We start from the raw sequence: 13,180 nt of genomic DNA, 5'->3' as shown, positions 1-13,180 counted from the left end.
AGATCACGTGTCATACACGTATGTTGTCAGGTGACCTTTGCATACATGTATCACCTGACCATACGGGTATGACCCAGTTTTTGAAAAATGGCCTAAATCTTGATGTTCCTCATATGTGTATTATGGGGCTTTCCATACGGGAATGGGCAGACGCCTTGCGTTTCATGAAAAATGGCGTACACCATACCCCTATGGAGTAAATGCTTGCAAACAGGGTAGAAATAAGGCACCCCAGACACGTATGAGCTAGGCCATACACGTATGGGCAGAACGATGGAATTTTTTTTTGAAATCTTTTTCTTTCTCTTTTTTTCAGGTCTCATCTGTGCAAAAAAAAATTTTTTAGCTCTACAACACTTGATTCTTGACGGAAAAAGTAATACCACTGGAATGTAAAACACACAATTGAAATTTAACTACTGTTACCTCCCTTAGGTTTCCTCTCAAGCATCCCTTTTTTAAATCTATAGATCGACTAATCACCAGTCCATGGTTCTTTGAGTTGGGTCGCTTACACCAAGCCAATTTCTTATCCTTGGTAGTAAGGTTTCAGTCTTTGACCATTGACCTTGAAGGTGTCTTCATTAGTATTGTTCTTCAACTCAACTGCCCCATGCGGAAATAGTTTGTGTATAGTGAACAGACCAGAACATCTAGACTTCACTCTTCCAGGGAATAACTTCAACCTGGAATTGAACAAGAAAACCAATTGCCCCTCCCAAAATTCCTTTTTTTGAATCCTCCGATCATGCTAATTTTGTTCTTTATACATTTTGTCATTCTCATAGGGGCGATTCCTAAACTCTTCCAACTCATGGAGCTGGAGAATTTGGGAATCCCCTGCTTTGGATATATCATAATTGAGAAATTTGGTGGCCCACAACACATTATGTTCTAACTCTAGAGGTAAATGTAGCGGTAAATTAATGACCATCAAGCTATGGATAAGCTTGACGTCAATAAACTAGAGTCGTCACCGCGCTTTTATTGTTTCCAAGTGAAAAGGGGAAAGTACGAACAAAACCCAAAGATATGAAGTTTTCAAATCAAAACTAATAAAATTCTAGAGATTACAGGTAAGGGGGTTGGTTACACAGAGGGAAGGTGTTAGCACCCAAATTGTCCTAGGTACTCCTAGGGAGCCCTTTTTTATGTGTGCATATGTTTTTTGTATAAAAGATGTTTGAGAAAAATAGAGTGTGTGGATGAGAAAAGAATTCATGGATTACATTTTTGTGTTTGACAAGACCTTCGGGCTTGTGCCTACGTGCCAACATAAAACTAAGGGATCAAAACCTCGTAGATCGTAGTAACAATTTCAAATAGAGTGAATTGCTTTTAATCAAAAGTTTATGTGAAAAAGGGGCACAAAGGGCCAAAAATTCGAATGAGGTTGTTAGTTCTTTTTATCTTTTGAAATTTTAAGTCAATATGATTAAGTTTATTTACAAGTTTGATTTAAGAAAGAGTTTGAAAATTAAATGGCATAAGGCCAATGTTTCTAATCATTTAAACAAAGTCTAAGTTTGAAATCACAAGCAAAGAAATTTTTTCAAAAGGGGAAGAGATTTTTAAATTTAAGAAGTGGGAGGAGATGAAGAGGATATCCTAAGCATGAAATTAAAAGTTAAGAGTTGAAAAGATCTAACCAATGAGATGCAATCCAACAGACAATAGTGTCATATAGAAACCCATTTTCCCTTGGACTTTGAATGAAGAAGTAATCAATAAGAAATTAGAAATATTAGACATCATGAAGATCAAGGAATCAAATAGAGATATCCATATCCAAGCAAGCAATTCCATAGCTAACAGTCTTGTTTGTCTTCTCATGTATCAAATGAAATATTACTTGATCAACTAAGAAGAAAGCATCAGACACAAGATCAAAATAACAATTAGCACCAAAACAAAGCCTTAGATGAATCCAAACAGAGTCCCAAGGTATGCATCAGATGAAGGTTTAGTTCACAATAACTTGTTTTCAAAATGTTGGCATTTGCCAAGTCCTTTATGAATAGGGAATGTTGCCTAATCCTAAGTCCAAAAGTTCTGATCGAGATCAACAGCCCACCAAGTTTTTTTTAAGGATTTTTGTTATTTATTAAGTATTTTAAGGTTCTAAGACCAAAAACAAAATCAAAATGCACAAGCAATATATATAATCACAAGATATGGCTCAAATGAGCAAAGTAAAAATGGCAGAAACATAAACAAGTTAAATGAAATGTAAATGACAATGAATGATAAATGACTGAAAGTTAAATTGCATAAAGTAAATGACTTGAAAGTAAAGAAATATTAATAAGAGTTAATCGAATGTTAGTCAAGTGTTAGTGGTGTTTTTGTTTTTTAATTGATTAAGTCATTATTTGGAGATGACTCAACCACCCATTCACAAGCATGGATCCTTAAACCAAGACATATTCCATGAGAAGGAAAAAAAAGTCAAGTTTCCACCCAATACCATGAAGGGTTGGAGACTTACAAACTCACTTGCTAGAATTCTATGCCTTTAGGGTCAAATTTAGCTCTATTTTAAGCAATTGAACCCATGTGTAACATAATCCACCCTTCGGAACTACTACCAATATAATCAAACATAACTGAACCCATGTGTAACATAATCCACCCTTCTGAACTGCTAACAATATAATCAAACACACCACCCCAATCATTCACAACACATCAAATAATTTGTCAATACATACGTCTTCCATATTCGTCACATCATACACTTCTTTTCCACCTACTACCAAACTATTATAAAACTGATAAAAGTATTTTATCTCTGAAATCAAATTATAGCCCTCTGGCTCGGCTACCAAACTCTTTAAACCCCGTTCTAAAATGATTTACGAGTTGAAAGTTATGATGAAAACCACATGCAAAGGAGTTAGCAAAAAGTTATTGTTTTATGAAATTTCCAGCATGATTTTCATCTTCTCCAACCCCAAAAACATCTATGAAATTATCACCAAAACCATCTTACCTCTGAAACAAAGTGATAGCCCTCTGTTTCAGTTACCCAACTCTTCAAATCCCTTCCTAAAATGATTTACGAGTTGTAAGTTATGATCAAAATCGTGCACAAAGGTGTTAATAAAAAGTTGTTGTTTTTCTGAAATTGTCGCACGATTTTCATCTTTTCCAACCCCAAAAACATCCATGAAATCAACACCAAAAAAATTTATGGTTTTAAATTCAGTCATAAACATACATACATCAATCGCTACTTATATTCATATAATCATGTTTATATATACTATATTAATCCCTAAAACCTTCAAACATCATTAGTGGTGAACATACATGGACACTTAAAAAAATCATTAAACAAATATCAACATTCATTGTCAATCCAAAAATAATGAAACCTTCCTCTACCTTTTCATTTATATCCCTATTATTGAACCAAATTCCCACCATTATCTTGTAATTCCTGAAAAATTCAAGTTTTTGGCTATAACTTCTCTTCCCTAGAGTTGTCCTTAGATTTTTCTTACTTTTCTCTTTTCTTGTCTCTTTTTTTCCATTTCTCAAAGTTTCACCTCATTTCTCTCCCCATAAATCAAAAATCTAGTTTCTATCTTTCTAATATTTTACTAAGGCCCAACTTATTACTAACTTACATTATTTAATTTAATTTTCTATAATTCGCACTTTCCACCCCCAACTCATTATATCCTTTTATATTATTATTTCATTTAAATAATAACTCTAAAACATTATTTTAATCAATTAAATAATTCTAAGTAAATCTATCAACCTCTAATTAGTCGTCACACTCTCTACCTAAGGCAACCCACTCATGTTGCCCTAACACATCTCAATTAGCACACAAATAATAAATGGATACACACATAAAAGGATAATTAATTATTATAAATATTTTTAAGAAAAATGGTGTGTTACAGGAAAAGGGCATAATCCGTTGAAATTTTAGATCACGTGTCATACACGTATGTTGTCAGGTGACCTTTGCATACATGTATCACCTGACCATACGGGTATGACCCAGTTTTTGAAAAATGGCCTAAATCTTGATGTTCCTCATATGTGTATTATGGGGCTTTCCATACGGGAATGGGCAGAGGCCTTGCGTTTCTTGAAAAATGGCGTACACCATACCCCTATGGAGTAAATGCTTGCAAACAGGGAAGAAATAAGGCACCCCAGACACGTATGAGCTAGGCCATAAACGTATGGGCAGAACGATGGAATTTTTTTTTGAAATCTTTTTCTTTCTCATTTTTTCAGGTCTCATCTGTGCAAAAAAAAAATTGTTTAGCTCTACAACACTTGATTCTTGACAGAAAAAGTAATACCACTGGAATGTAAAACACACAATTGAAATTAAACTACTGTTACCTCCCTTAGGTTTCCTCTCAAGCATCCCTTTTTTAAATCTATAGATCGACTAATCACCAGTCCATGGTTCTTTGAGTTGGGTCGCTTACACCAAGCCAATTTCTTATCCTTGGTAGTAAGGTTTCAGTCTTTGACCATTGACCTTGAAGGTGTCTTCATTAGTATTGTTCTTCAACTCAACTGCCCCATGCGGAAATAGTTTGTGTATAGTGAACAGACCAGAACATCTAGACTTCACTCTTCCAGGGAATAACTTCAACCTGGAATTGAACAAGAAAACCAATTGCCCCTCCCAAAATTCCTTTTTTTGAATCCTCCGATCATGCTAATTTTGTTCTTTATACATTTTGTCATTCTCATAGGGGCGATTCCTAAACTCTTCCAACTCATGGAGCTGGAGAATTTGGGAATCCCCTGCTTTGGATATATCATAATTGAGAAATTTGGTGGCCCACAACACATTATGTTCTAACTCTAGAGGTAAATGTAGCGGTAAATTAATGACCATCAAGCTATGGATAAGCTTGACGTCAATAAACTAGAGTCGTCACCGCGCTTTTATTGTTTCCAAGTGAAAAGGGGAAAGTACGAACAAAACCCAAAGATATGAAGTTTTCAAATCAAAACTAATAAAATTCTAGAGATTACAGGTAAGGGGGTTGGTTACACAGAGGGAAGGTGTTAGCACCCAAATTGTCCTAGGTACTCCTAGGGAGCCCTTTTTTATGTGTGCATATGTTTTTTGTATAAAAGATGTTTGAGAAAAATAGAGTGTGTGGATGAGAAAAGAATTCATGGATTACATTTTTGTGTTTGACAAGACCTTCGGGCTTGTGCCTACGTGCCAACATAAAACTAAGGGATCAAAACCTCGTAGATCGTAGTAACAATTTCAAATAGAGTGAATTGCTTTTAATCAAAAGTTTATGTGAAAAAGGGGCACAAAGGGCCAAAAATTCGAATGAGGTTGTTAGTTCTTTTTATCTTTTGAAATTTTAAGTCAATATGATTAAGTTTATTTACAAGTTTGATTTAAGAAAGAGTTTGAAAATTAAATGGCATAAGGCCAATGTTTCTAATCATTTAAACAAAGTCTAAGTTTGAAATCACAAGCAAAGAAATTTTTTCAAAAGGGGAAGAGATTTTTAAATTTAAGAAGTGGGAGGAGATGAAGAGGATATCCTAAGCATGAAATTAAAAGTTAAGAGTTGAAAAGATCTAACCAATGAGATGCAATCCAACAGACAATAGTGTCATATAGAAACCCATTTTCCCTTGGACTTTGAATGAAGAAGTAATCAATAAGAAATTAGAAATATTAGACATCATGAAGATCAAGGAATCAAATAGAGATATCCATATCCAAGCAAGCAATTCCATAGCTAACAGTCTTGTTTGTCTTCTCATGTATCAAATGAAATATTACTTGATCAACTAAGAAGAAAGCATCAGACACAAGATCAAAATAACAATTAGCACCAAAACAAAGCCTTAGATGAATCCAAACAGAGTCCCAAGGTATGCATCAGATGAAGGTTTAGTTCACAATAACTTGTTTTCAAAATGTTGGCATTTGCCAAGTCCTTTATGAATAGGGAATGTTGCCTAATCCTAAGTCCAAAAGTTCTGATCGAGATCAACAGCCCACCAAGTTTTTTTTAAGGATTTTTGTTATTTATTAAGTATTTTAAGGTTCTAAGACCAAAAACAAAATCAAAATGCACAAGCAATATATATAATCACAAGATATGGCTCAAATGAGCAAAGTAAAAATGGCAGAAACATAAACAAGTTAAATGAAATGTAAATGACAATGAATGATAAATGACTGAAAGTTAAATTGCATAAAGTAAATGACTTGAAAGTAAAGAAATATTAATAAGAGTTAATCGAATGTTAGTCAAGTGTTAGTGGTGTTTTTGTTTTTTAATTGATTAAGTCATTATTTGGAGATGACTCAACCACCCATTCACAAGCATGGATCCTTAAACCAAGACATATTCCATGAGAAGGAAAAAAAAGTCAAGTTTCCACCCAATACCATGAAGGGTTGGAGACTTACAAACTCACTTGCTAGAATTCTATGCCTTTAGGGTCAAATTTAGCTCTATTTTAAGCAATTGAACCCATGTGTAACATAATCCACCCTTCGGAACTACTACCAATATAATCAAACATAACTGAACCCATGTGTAACATAATCCACCCTTCTGAACTGCTAACAATATAATCAAACACACCACCCCAATCATTCACAACACATCAAATAATTTGTCAATACATACGTCTTCCATATTCGTCACATCATACACTTCTTTTCCACCTACTACCAAACTATTATAAAACTGATAAAAGTATTTTATCTCTGAAATCAAATTATAGCCCTCTGGCTCGGCTACCAAACTCTTTAAACCCCGTTCTAAAATGATTTACGAGTTGAAAGTTATGATGAAAACCACATGCAAAGGAGTTAGCAAAAAGTTATTGTTTTATGAAATTTCCAGCATGATTTTCATCTTCTCCAACCCCAAAAACATCTATGAAATTATCACCAAAACCATCTTACCTCTGAAACAAAGTGATAGCCCTCTGTTTCAGTTACCCAACTCTTCAAATCCCTTCCTAAAATGATTTACGAGTTGTAAGTTATGATCAAAATCGTGCACAAAGGTGTTAATAAAAAGTTGTTGTTTTTCTGAAATTGTCGCACGATTTTCATCTTTTCCAACCCCAAAAACATCCATGAAATCAACACCAAAAAATTTATGGTTTTAAATTCAGTCATAAACATACATACATCAATCGCTACTTATATTCATATAATCATGTTTATATATACTATATTAATCCCTAAAACCTTCAAACATCATTAGTGGTGAACATACATGGACACTTTAAAAAAATCATTAAACAAATATCAACATTCATTGTCAATCCAAAAATAATGAAACCTTCCTCTACCTTTTCATTTATATCCCTATTATTGAACCAAATTCCCACCATTATCTTGTAATTCCTGAAAAATTCAAGTTTTTGGCTATAACTTCTCTTCCCTAGAGTTGTCCTTAGATTTTTCTTACTTTTCTCTTTTCTTGTCTCTTTTTTTCCATTTCTCAAAGTTTCACCTCATTTCTCTCCCCATAAATCAAAATTCTAGTTTCTATCTTTCTAATATTTTACTAAGGCCCAACTTATTACTAACTTACATTATTTAATTTAATTTTCTATAATTCGCACTTTCCACCCCCAACTCATTATATCCTTTTATATTATTATTTCATTTAAATAATAACTCTAAAACATTATTTTAATCAATTAAATAATTCTAAGTAAATCTATCAACCTCTAATTAGTCGTCACACTCTCTACCTAAGGCAACCCACTCATGTTGCCCTAACACATCTCAATTAGCACACAAATAATAAATGGATACACACATAAAAGGATAATTAATTATTATAAATATTTTTAAGAAAAATGGTGTGTTACAGGAAAAGGGCATAATCCGTTGAAATTTTAGATCACGTGTCATACACGTATGTTGTCAGGTGACCTTTGCATACATGTATCACCTGACCATACGGGTATGACCCAGTTTTTGAAAAATGGCCTAAATCTTGATGTTCCTCATATGTGTATTATGGGGCTTTCCATACGGGAATGGGCAGAGGCCTTGCGTTTCTTGAAAAATGGCGTACACCATACCCCTATGGAGTAAATGCTTGCAAACAGGGTAGAAATAAGGCACCCCAGACACGTATGAGCTAGGCCATACACGTATGGGCAGAACGATGGAATTTTTTTTTGAAATCTTTTTCTTTCTCATTTTTTCAGGTCTCATCTGTGCAAAAAAAAAATTGTTTAGCTCTACAACACTTGATTCTTGACAGAAAAAGTAATACCACTGGAATGTAAAACACACAATTGAAATTAAACTACTGTTACCTCCCTTAGGTTTCCTCTCAAGCATCCCTTTTTTAAATCTATAGATCGACTAATCACCAGTCCATGGTTCTTTGAGTTGGGTCGCTTACACCAAGCCAATTTCTTATCCTTGGTAGTAAGGTTTCAGTCTTTGACCATTGACCTTGAAGGTGTCTTCATTAGTATTGTTCTTCAACTCAACTGCCCCATGCGGAAATAGTTTGTGTATAGTGAACAGACCAGAACATCTAGACTTCACTCTTCCAGGGAATAACTTCAACCTGGAATTGAACAAGAAAACCAATTGCCCCTCCCAAAATTCCTTTTTTTGAATCCTCCGATCATGCTAATTTTGTTCTTTATACATTTTGTCATTCTCATAGGGGCGATTCCTAAACTCTTCCAACTCATGGAGCTGGAGAATTTGGGAATCCCCTGCTTTGGATATATCATAATTGAGAAATTTGGTGGCCCACAACACATTATGTTCTAACTCTAGAGGTAAATGTAGCGGTAAATTAATGACCATCAAGCTATGGATAAGCTTGACGTCAATAAACTAGAGTCGTCACCGCGCTTTTATTGTTTCCAAGTGAAAAGGGGAAAGTACGAACAAAACCCAAAGATATGAAGTTTTCAAATCAAAACTAATAAAATTCTAGAGATTACAGGTAAGGGGGTTGGTTACACAGAGGGAAGGTGTTAGCACCCAAATTGTCCTAGGTACTCCTAGGGAGCCCTTTTTTATGTGTGCATATGTTTTTTGTATAAAAGATGTTTGAGAAAAATAGAGTGTGTGGATGAGAAAAGAATTCATGGATTACATTTTTGTGTTTGACAAGACCTTCGGGCTTGTGCCTACGTGCCAACATAAAACTAAGGGATCAAAACCTCGTAGATCGTAGTAACAATTTCAAATAGAGTGAATTGCTTTTAATCAAAAGTTTATGTGAAAAAGGGGCACAAAGGGCCAAAAATTCGAATGAGGTTGTTAGTTCTTTTTATCTTTTGAAATTTTAAGTCAATATGATTAAGTTTATTTACAAGTTTGATTTAAGAAAGAGTTTGAAAATTAAATGGCATAAGGCCAATGTTTCTAATCATTTAAACAAAGTCTAAGTTTGAAATCACAAGCAAAGAAATTTTTTCAAAAGGGGAAGAGATTTTTAAATTTAAGAAGTGGGAGGAGATGAAGAGGATATCCTAAGCATGAAATTAAAAGTTAAGAGTTGAAAAGATCTAACCAATGAGATGCAATCCAACAGACAATAGTGTCATATAGAAACCCATTTTCCCTTGGACTTTGAATGAAGAAGTAATCAATAAGAAATTAGAAATATTAGACATCATGAAGATCAAGGAATCAAATAGAGATATCCATATCCAAGCAAGCAATTCCATAGCTAACAGTCTTGTTTGTCTTCTCATGTATCAAATGAAATATTACTTGATCAACTAAGAAGAAAGCATCAGACACAAGATCAAAATAACAATTAGCACCAAAACAAAGCCTTAGATGAATCCAAACAGAGTCCCAAGGTATGCATCAGATGAAGGTTTAGTTCACAATAACTTGTTTTCAAAATGTTGGCATTTGCCAAGTCCTTTATGAATAGGGAATGTTGCCTAATCCTAAGTCCAAAAGTTCTGATCGAGATCAACAGCCCACCAAGTTTTTTTTAAGGATTTTTGTTATTTATTAAGTATTTTAAGGTTCTAAGACCAAAAACAAAATCAAAATGCACAAGCAATATATATAATCACAAGATATGGCTCAAATGAGCAAAGTAAAAATGGCAGAAACATAAACAAGTTAAATGAAATGTAAATGACAATGAATGATAAATGACTGAAAGTTAAATTGCATAAAGTAAATGACTTGAAAGTAAAGAAATATTAATAAGAGTTAATCGAATGTTAGTCAAGTGTTAGTGGTGTTTTTGTTTTTTAATTGATTAAGTCATTATTTGGAGATGACTCAACCACCCATTCACAAGCATGGATCCTTAAACCAAGACATATTCCATGAGAAGGAAAAAAAAGTCAAGTTTCCACCCAATACCATGAAGGGTTGGAGACTTACAAACTCACTTGCTAGAATTCTATGCCTTTAGGGTCAAATTTAGCTCTATTTTAAGCAATTGAACCCATGTGTAACATAATCCACCCTTCGGAACTACTACCAATATAATCAAACATAACTGAACCCATGTGTAACATAATCCACCCTTCTGAACTGCTAACAATATAATCAAACACACCACCCCAATCATTCACAACACATCAAATAATTTGTCAATACATACGTCTTCCATATTCGTCACATCATACACTTCTTTTCCACCTACTACCAAACTATTATAAAACTGATAAAAGTATTTTATCTCTGAAATCAAATTATAGCCCTCTGGCTCGGCTACCAAACTCTTTAAACCCCGTTCTAAAATGATTTACGAGTTGAAAGTTATGATGAAAACCACATGCAAAGGAGTTAGCAAAAAGTTATTGTTTTATGAAATTTCCAGCATGATTTTCATCTTCTCCAACCCCAAAAACATCTATGAAATTATCACCAAAACCATCTTACCTCTGAAACAAAGTGATAGCCCTCTGTTTCAGTTACCCAACTCTTCAAATCCCTTCCTAAAATGATTTACGAGTTGTAAGTTATGATCAAAATCGTGCACAAAGGTGTTAATAAAAAGTTGTTGTTTTTCTGAAATTGTCGCACGATTTTCATCTTTTCCAACCCCAAAAACATCCATGAAATCAACACCAAAAAAATTTATGGTTTTAAATTCAGTCATAAACATACATACATCAATCGCTACTTATATTCATATAATCATGTTTATATATACTATATTAATCCCTAAAACCTTCAAACATCATTAGTGGTGAACATACATGGACACTTTAAAAAAATCATTAAACAAATATCAACATTCATTGTCAATCCAAAAATAATGAAACCTTCCTCTACCTTTTCATTTATATCCCTATTATTGAACCAAATTCCCACCATTATCTTGTAATTCCTGAAAAATTCAAGTTTTTGGCTATAACTTCTCTTCCCTAGAGTTGTCCTTAGATTTTTCTTACTTTTCTCTTTTCTTGTCTCTTTTTTTCCATTTCTCAAAGTTTCACCTCATTTCTCTCCCCATAAATCAAAATTCTAGTTTCTATCTTTCTAATATTTTACTAAGGCCCAACTTATTACTAACTTACATTATTTAATTTAATTTTCTATAATTCGCACTTTCCACCCCCAACTCATTATATCCTTTTATATTATTATTTCATTTAAATAATAACTCTAAAACATTATTTTAATCAATTAAATAATTCTAAGTAAATCTATCAACCTCTAATTAGTCGTCACACTCTCTACCTAAGGCAACCCACTCATGTTGCCCTAACACATCTCAATTAGCACACAAATAATAAATGGATACACACATAAAAGGATAATTAATTATTATAAATATTTTTAAGAAAAATGGTGTGTTACAGGAAAAGGGCATAATCCGTTGAAATTTTAGATCACGTGTCATACACGTATGTTGTCAGGTGACCTTTGCATACATGTATCACCTGACCATACGGGTATGACCCAGTTTTTGAAAAATGGCCTAAATCTTGATGTTCCTCATATGTGTATTATGGGGCTTTCCATACGGGAATGGGCAGAGGCCTTGCGTTTCTTGAAAAATGGCGTACACCATACCCCTATGGAGTAAATGCTTGCAAACAGGGTAGAAATAAGGCACCCCAGACACGTATGAGCTAGGCCATACACGTATGGGCAGAACGATGGAATTTTTTTTTGAAATCTTTTTCTTTCTCATTTTTTCAGGTCTCATCTGTGCAAAAAAAAATTTGTTTAGCTCTACAACACTTGATTCTTGACAGAAAAAGTAATACCACTGGAATGTAAAACACACAATTGAAATTAAACTACTGTTACCTCCCTTAGGTTTCCTCTCAAGCATCCCTTTTTTAAATCTATAGATCGACTAATCACCAGTCCATGGTTCTTTGAGTTGGGTCGCTTACACCAAGCCAATTTCTTATCCTTGGTAGTAAGGTTTCAGTCTTTGACCATTGACCTTGAAGGTGTCTTCATTAGTATTGTTCTTCAACTCAACTGCCCCATGCGGAAATAGTTTGTGTATAGTGAACAGACCAGAACATCTAGACTTCACTCTTCCAGGGAATAACTTCAACCTGGAATTGAACAAGAAAACCAATTGCCCCTCCCAAAATTCCTTTTTTTGAATCCTCCGATCATGCTAATTTTGTTCTTTATACATTTTGTCATTCTCATAGGGGCGATTCCTAAACTCTTCCAACTCATGGAGCTGGAGAATTTGGGAATCCCCTGCTTTGGATATATCATAATTGAGAAATTTGGTGGCCCACAACACATTATGTTCTAACTCTAGAGGTAAATGTAGCGGTAAATTAATGACCATCAAGCTATGGATAAGCTTGACGTCAATAAACTAGAGTCGTCACCGCGCTTTTATTGTTTCCAAGTGAAAAGGGGAAAGTACGAACAAAACCCAAAGATATGAAGTTTTCAAATCAAAACTAATAAAATTCTAGAGATTACAGGTAAGGGGGTTGGTTACACAGAGGGAAGGTGTTAGCACCCAAATTGTCCTAGGTACTCCTAGGGAGCCCTTTTTTATGTGTGCATATGTTTTTTGTATAAAAGATGTTTGAGAAAAATAGAGTGTGTGGATGAGAAAAGAATTCATGGATTACATTTTTGTGTTTGACAAGACCTTCGGGCTTGTGCCTACGTGCCAACATAAAACTAAGGGATCAAAACCTCGTAGATCGTAGTAACAATTTCAAATAGAGTGAATTGCTTTTAATC

The sequence above is a fragment of the Lathyrus oleraceus genome, chromosome 2 (genome assembly GCF_024323335.1).
Source record: "Lathyrus oleraceus cultivar Zhongwan6 chromosome 2, CAAS_Psat_ZW6_1.0, whole genome shotgun sequence".
Taxonomy (NCBI): domain Eukaryota; kingdom Viridiplantae; phylum Streptophyta; class Magnoliopsida; order Fabales; family Fabaceae; genus Lathyrus; species Lathyrus oleraceus.
The sequence above is the reverse complement of the archived record's forward strand: the minus strand, read 5'-3'. Positions refer to the sequence as shown.